Genomic DNA, 8,327 nt, shown 5'->3' on the forward strand with positions numbered 1-8,327 from the left:
TGAGTTGGAACCAACTTGATGGCAATGGGTTTGGTTTGGTTTTTTATTATATTGACCAAGAGAAGCCATTTCTAAACAGGTGAAAAATTAAGAGGCAAATCTTCCAGATGGAAGTTTGAGGAGTCACAATAAGGTATATAAAATTAAAACCCAGTTCCTTAAACTCTCTCTATTTTAACACCCAGTTGGTCAGAAACATCAATGGTTCTGTATGATATAATGATATATGAGAGTGTGTACATTGGCATGTTCAATCTTAATTGTTGGTGTTACTGAGATACTTCATTTAATACTTGATTACTGGAAATATTTTTGATTAGTAAATTGGAAAGCCCAATTCAGGAAAAAAGCTATACCAAAGAGGCAAGTAAAGCATGCGTTATTATCAAGGGATGTAAAATGTCCATTTAGCTTACATTTTACTCTAGGCAAGATTTGCTAGAGAGATGAGGCATTATACCCTTAGTCTCTAACTTCATCTGTTTATGTTCCTTTGTTTATACTTATTGATTCACTTCAGCACAGTACAGTCTGTGCCCTCTAGGAGTTTCCATAATAAATTGAAATGATTAGATATGGAGGAGGTTAGAGCCATTTCCTCCTGTTTCCTTGTCTTTTTTTGAGGCGGGATAGAGAGATTATGTGTGTATGTATGTGTGTCTGTGTATCTCTCTAATTTTTAGAATAAAAACATACCATTACCAAATATTTTCACCCATGGACGATGTGAAATGATAAGAAATTTTGTTTCAAAGGGGGATGTTTAAGTTTCAGAGGAGGTATATCTGGTAAGGCTAAAGAAGAGTGCAAGTAAAAGTTCATCAGAGAGAATGTAGTTTGACAATCACTAAGATTAGAGAAAGGTCTGTGGAGTCAAATGGAATACGAAGGAATTTCATGCTTGGTGCATTAGAGGAAATGATCAGCAGATTGGTAGATGATGTAACTAAGGAGGTGGAGAAGGTGTTAGTGCCAGGGGTCGGGGAATATTGGTCTGAAAGAATATTTGGGGCACAGAAGACTTCTCTACATACCCCATATTTCAGAAGAATATGGTGTATAGAGAGAATAAAGAACCTCAGTTTGAGAGGCCTGCATGGGAACTCATATCTTCAAGGGATAGCCAGGCTTCAGTCAAAGGCAAGCAGCTAAAGAAAACCTTTGGGGAAGAAGCTGGCGTTAGAAGGAAGTTGGCAGATCAGCATGTTTGTTTGGATGGGGGGCTTGGGAGTGGAGAAATGAGAGAAGGGTCCCAGAGTGTACAGAGCAATATAGGGACGAGAGTACAGGAAGTGATGGAAGAGAGGGGAGGCATGGTGGGCACTCGGGTCCAACAAGGTTCATTGTGCCAGTGGTTAGGGCATGGGGCTTGGCTTCCTCTTGCTCAGCTGCACTGGGTCAATGAGCAAACCACTTGGACTTTTCAAAACCAAATCTGATTATTTCAAACAGGCTTCATCACCAGCTTGAAGTCATTCAATGGTTTTCCTTTGAAGTTAGACTTTGTTTATATGGCTTACAGGGCTCTACATGGTTGGAAGAAAGGCCTGGAAATTCACTTCCAAAAATTTAGTCATTAATGCTCTAGAATTGATTCAGATTGCAACTGGTGTTTAATTGAGCTTAGTCATCCCACTCTCTGCTTCTCTACCCTCATTTCATGCCAATTTCCTCACGATCTCTCCATTCAAGACACACTGTCTTCTTCAATACCTTATATACCCTATATTCTCTAAGCTTGACTGGCCTGGAGACATTTGCCTCTGCTATTTTTGCATGTGCTCTTTTTATAACCTGGATCATTTCTCCTGGATTTTAAGACATAGTTAATTGCTGATTATCCTTGAGATCTCAGCTCAAACATCTCTTACTCAAGAAGTCTTACCTGACCTCTGTCATCACATAAAATTCCCACCTGGTAATCCAGGATGATCTCCCTGTCTGCTGTTTAGCAAACTTATTTCCTTCTGCAAACCTAATTCCTTTTTGTCGTATAACCTAACATAGTCACACTTTCAGGGGATTAGAAAGTTGATATTTTTGGGGGCCGTTATTCTGCCTACTAGAGGCTCCTAGGATGTGTTGTCCTGTCCAGATAGATAAGCTAGGCAGGGTCCTTTTCACATCTACAGATGTGGTAACCCTTGCCATTTCTACACCTTTCAATTTATTGCCAGGTTCAACAAGACTGCTTACAAATCTACCTTATTTATTATTTGCCGACATTTATCCAGGAAAGACAGTAAAGGAGAAGGATGTAGTTTATATCACCCAAATGACTCTTTGAATCCCAGTTTTAGTAATTCTAAAATATAGAGATGGAATTCGACATTCAAATTCTTGGAATCTTTAAGCATAGGGTGGGAATAAGAGTTTATAAGGTTCTGATTGAGTCACTGTAATGGATTGAATTATGTCCCCCCAAAAATGTGTGTATAAACTTGGTTATGCCATGATTCCCAGTATTGCGTGGTTGTCTTCCATTTTGTGATTGTAATTTTATGCTAAAGAGGATTAGGGTGGGATTGTAACACCACTCTTACTCAGGTCACATCCCTGATCCAAAGTAAAGGGAGTTTCCCTGGGATATGGGCTACGCCATCTTTTGTCTCTCAAGAGATAAAAGCAAGCAGAGAGTTGGGGACCTCATACCACCGAAAAAGCAGCACCAGGAGCAGAGCACATCCTTTGGACCTGGGGTCCCTGCACCTGAGAAGCTCCTTGACCAGGGGAAAACAGGACAAGGACCTTCCTCCAGAGCTGACAGAGACAGAAAGACTTCCCCTGGAGCTGACACCCTGAATTTGGACTTTTGGCCTACTTTAAGGAAATAAATTTCTCTTTGTTAAAGCCATCCACTTGTGGTATTTCTGTTATAGCAGCACTAGATGATTAAGACAGTCACTTTGAGGGTTTTAAATTCTATTTTTTCTGAGAACTGGAAAATTAAAACCTTCCAAATGTCTCTGAGACTTCTGTTTTTGTCTCATTGTTTCTGCAAATTGGTTCATGGAGAAATTTGGTAAATTTTGGAGCTTAGTTGGAATCTGATTTTAAATAGTGCTTTGATAATCTTCTAATTGCTAAGGAAGAATTTGGACTACTTAAACACAAGAGACTGATTCTTGCAGTACTTATAAGATCTTTTTTTTTGAGGCTGATAATAAGTTGTTGTTTGGGGGCATACACCACTTCTTGGCTCTTGGCTCAGTTCACAGACCCTTCCCCCATGACATCTCAGATAAAAGAAAGAGCATATCATTTTTAGAAGAAATACAATCAGAGTGCTCCTTAGAAGCAATATTGGTGAGACTTTGTCTTGCTTACTTTGGACACATCCTCAGGAAAGAACAATCAGTAGAAATGGATGTGTGTGGTAAAGTAGAGCGTCAGCAAAAAAGAGGGAAACCCCCAACGAGGTGAATTGACACAATACCCACAACAATGGACTCAAACATACACACAATCATGAAGATGGCTCAGGATCAGGCAATGTTTTGTTCTGTTATACATAAGGTCGCTATGAGTTGGAGCCAACTTGAAGGCAACTAACAACAACCTCAGCTAGACTGTCACAGTGCTGATTTTGTCCCTGTCATAGCATTCATCACATTCTTGAGGGCAAGTGCCTTTTACCCACTCCTAGATTCCAAAGAACCTGGAGGCTTTATTCTCCAGTGATCCTACTATGGAATTTTACAACATAAGATGTGCTTAAGGAAGACTTGTTGAATGAACACATGTATTCTAAATGTATTTCAGGGAAAGCTGGAAGTAATTTAGAGGCACTTAGTATCAACTCCTGATATTACGGGCAGGTCACAGCTAATGTTCAACTCTCTAATGGACAAAATAAATAATATTCATTAGGATTGGTCAAGGCTGTGATTCAGTAGATTAAACAGATCTCACTTTTAAGACCAGAATAGAGGAAAGAAGTCTTCAGTTAAATATCAGAGGTGGTGCCATTATTTTTTTGAAACTATTTCTGTGCACAAATCACCATTAAACCACCACTGTTCAAGCTTGTTTCCACCTCATAGCTTTGTTCCTTCAGTCTGGAACATTGCTCCCCCAGATCTTTCACTCTGGCTTTTCCCATCATTCAGGTTCAGGTCAAATGTCAGTTTTTAAGAAACACTGACATTCACTGCCCTATGTAAAGCAGCTCCAGAACCCAGTCCAGTTTAATTATTGCACAGCTAAAAGTTGGGAAAAGAAAAGGCTCCCAAGCCCTGGATGCCAAAAGCAAACCGGAAAACTTCCCACTGCTGTCTGTGTTCTGAAGTGCCACCTACCCTCAGTGGCCACTTTTCTACTTGCTCCTTCTCCATCCACAAGCTGTACTTTTCCTTGCTTTCTTACAAGGTCTATACAGAGCTGGCTACATAATTTACAGAGCCCAGTGCAAAATGAAAATATGCGAATCCGTGTTCAAAACGTAGGAGAAAATTTTTTTTCTTCTGTGGTGTCTCTTGACCTATTTTGCTGTTTATTTTATTTTATTATGCTTCTGGTTGAAGTTTACTGAGCAAATTAGTTTCTCATCCAAAAATTTATACACAAATTGTATTGTGACATTCATTGAAATATCTGCAATGTGTCAGCCTTCTTCACCTTTTCCTTTCTACCTGGGTTTTCTGCGTCCATTTGTCCCATTTTCCTGTCCCTTCCTGCCTTCTTGTCTTTGCTTTTGGGCAAATGTTGCCCATTTGGTCCCCTATACTCGAAAGAACTAAGAAACACATTCTTTGTGTGTGTTATTGTTTGTTTTATAGGCCTGTCTAATCTTTGGCTGAAAGTTGGACTTCAGGACTGGCTTCAGTTCTGAGTTAGCAGCATGTCCTGGAGCCATAGTCTCGGGGGTTCCTCCAGTCTCTGTCAGACCAGTAAGTCTGATCTTTGTTTTGTGAATTTGAATTTTGTTCCACATTTTCTTCCACTCTGCCCCAGACCCTATATAGTGATCTCTGTCAGAGCACTCAGCAGTGGTAGCCAGACACCATTTAGTTCTTCTAGGCTCAGGCTGGTGGAGGCTGTGGTTTATGTGATACTTTAATGTCTCAGAGACAGCAGACGATATTAAAACATATAAAAAAGCAGGACAAGATAGCTCCAACAAGTGACCAAAATAATCATATGTCTGTCTTCTGGAAGAAAAAGCAGTGGAACTACCTGATATGGATTTCAAAAGACTAATATTTAGGGCTCTCCAAGTGATTAAGAGATTAAGGAAATGCCAACAAAATCAAGGAAAAAATAGACAAAATCATGGAAAACACAGACGAAACCAATGAAAACATTGCCAAAATCAATGAAAACAATAGAATAATTTAGGAAAACAATATAAAAAAACATTATAATAAATAAACAGAAATCATACAAAAATAACAACTAGAAATCCAAAAGATAACAAAATTTCAGAAATGGATGATTCAATAGCCTTAGGAATGAATTTGAAACAATGGCAGACAGAATCAGTGAGATTGAAGACAAATCCATGGACACCACTTTGTTTGAGGAAAATCCAGAGAAAAGAATGAAGCAACCTGAAGAGAGCCTAAGAATTATATGGGACACAATCAAGAGCAAAAATTTGCCCATGATCAGAGCTCAAGAACATGACAGAGAATATTGTTGAAGATTTGCTGGCAAAAAACTCCCCAAATACCATGAAAGACAAAAGTCTGGCCATTGAAGAAGCTCAATAAACCCCAAAAGACCCAAAAGAAAGACACCAAGGCATATCATAATCACAATTGCCAAAATCAAAGGCAAAGAATCCTGAGAGCAGAATCCTGAAAAGTCCCTTAAAAAGAGGAAACAATAAAACTAATCTAAGCAGAAACAATGCAGACAAGAAGGCAATGGGATGATATATATAAAACCTTGAAAGAAAAAAATTGCCAAACAAGAATAATATACCCTTCAAAACTCTCACTCAAATGCAATGAAGTTAGGACATTTTCAGATAAACACAAATTAAAGGAATTCATAAAAACCAAACTAAACTTACAAGAAATATTAAAGGGAGTCCTTCCGTTAGAGAATCAACAACATCAGACAACAACCGGAATCAAGGACAAAGGACAGCATCAGCCAGATACCAATTTACGTAAAGAACTCTCAATAATAAAACAAGCTTAAAGACTTAAAACAGGGAAGCTGATGCATCAATTAGTAAATGACTTTCAGTATGGATTATACCTCAGTATAAAGAAAACAAAATTTCTCACAGCAGGACCAATAAGCAACATTGTGATAAATGGAGGAAAGACTGAAGTTGTCAAGGATTTCATTTTAGTTGGATCCACAATCAATGCCCATGGAAACAGCAGTCAGGAAACAAAATGACATGTTGCGTTGGGCAGATCTGTTGCAAAAAACCTCTTTAAATTGTTAAAATCAAAGATGTCACTTTGAGAACTAAGGTGTGCCTGACCCAAGCCACTGTATTTTCGATCACATCATATGCATTCAAAAGCTGGACAATGAATAAGAAAGACAAAGAATTGATGCATTTGAATTATGGTGTTGGTGAAGAGCATTGGGTATACCACAGACTGCCAAAGAACTAACAAATATGTCTTGGAAAACGTACAGCCAGAATGCTCCTTAGAAGCAAGGATGGCTAGTCTTCGTTTCCCATACTTTGGACATGCTATGAGGAGGGACTGGTCCCTGGATAAGGACATCATGCTTCATAAATTAGAGGGTCAGCAAAAAAGAGCAAGACCTTCAATGAGATGAATTGACACAGTTGCTGCCACAATGGGCTCAAACAGCAAGGATTGTGAGGATGGTGCAGGGTTGGGCACTGTTTCATTCTGTTATGTGTAGGGTAGCTGTGAGTTAGAGCCAAACCGATGGCACCTAACAACAACAGTTTTAATAGTTTCAAACTACTTAGTATATGCATATGAGATTGGATAAACTCAGTATTTCTTTTTAAATGTATTATTGTAGTCATGAACTATTTTGACTGTCCTGTGGCACTAATAATAAAGGCAGAAACCAGAGAAGAAATAAAGCTGCAAAAGTCTTTTATTCATTTCTATGTAAGAAAGTATTATTTTACTGCATGCTTTTTTAAACACAGCTTGAATGATTGAATGTTTTCTTTCATTGATATTTAAAAAATTAAGTATTTCACAGATTCTTGAGAAAGGAATATGACAGAACATTATTTGTTGACTAAACAACTACCTGCCTCTTCTTTCCCAGAGTGTTTTATCGTACTCCAACCCCAAACTTCCTTCTTCCCTTTCCATTCTTCAAACTGTAGCTTTCCAGAGCCACTCTCTTGTTTTGGATCCCTGTGCTTAAGAAATCAGATTTAAATCAGAGTTTGAAAACTGGTGTCCTGGGGTCTACATGGGTGAGAGAACACGTTAAGTGCTCGACTACTAACTGAAAGGTGGGTAATTTGAATCCACCCAAAGTCATCTTTGAAGAAAGATTTGTCAGTCTACTTCCAAAAGACTACAACCATTGAAAATCCCATGGAGCACAGTTCTACTGAGACACACATGGGGTTGCCATGGGTTGGAATCAACTCAATGGCAACTGGTTTGGTGTTTGTGGTTTAGGGGCTACATGTCGCCTGCATACATGTTGTATTTGATTTTCACAATTTTTAAAAATGGAACAAGAGAACACCATTTACAAGTCAGGACATTACCCACAAAAATGCTGATTTACAAATTTCGTGAAAAATAGGCCATCTGGCAATACTGTCTGCTTTGCCACAAAACATCATGAAAGTGAGTAGCCTAAGCTCCTTTTAGATGGAGCATGCCCAGGAGGGCTCTCCAGCACCCCCGCACATTTCTGTTATTTGTCTGAGCCTGGTAGGCTTTGAGTTCTCATAACCCTGGACTTAATCACGGTTTGATACATACCACTGGAATCATGGGCAATAGGAGGAAAAGACATATAAATGTAATTGACAGATCAGAGTATGACTGAGATGGTTTTCTTGAGCTTTGTAGCTCATCACTTTTAAACATTTGCTCAGAGGGCTTACTATCAAACAATATAATAAGCCAAGGAACACAGATAGGGCTTTGCTTCTCTAATCATAATACTAAAAAAAAAAAAAAATACTAAATGATTTAATTTCAAAGTTTAAAATTTGATGAGGCAGAATATTTCACTGGGCAGCATTAGACTCATGTAACTGTTAATTCAGTTCAATGCACATACAAGAAGCAAATAAACCAAACCAGTTGCCATCACGTTGAACAGAGTAGAACTGTGCTCTGTAGGATTTTCAGTGGGTGATTTTTCAGAAGTAGATCACTAGGCCTTTCTTCCAAGATGCTTCT

This window comes from Loxodonta africana, chromosome 6, assembly GCF_030014295.1.
Source record: "Loxodonta africana isolate mLoxAfr1 chromosome 6, mLoxAfr1.hap2, whole genome shotgun sequence".
Taxonomy (NCBI): domain Eukaryota; kingdom Metazoa; phylum Chordata; class Mammalia; order Proboscidea; family Elephantidae; genus Loxodonta; species Loxodonta africana.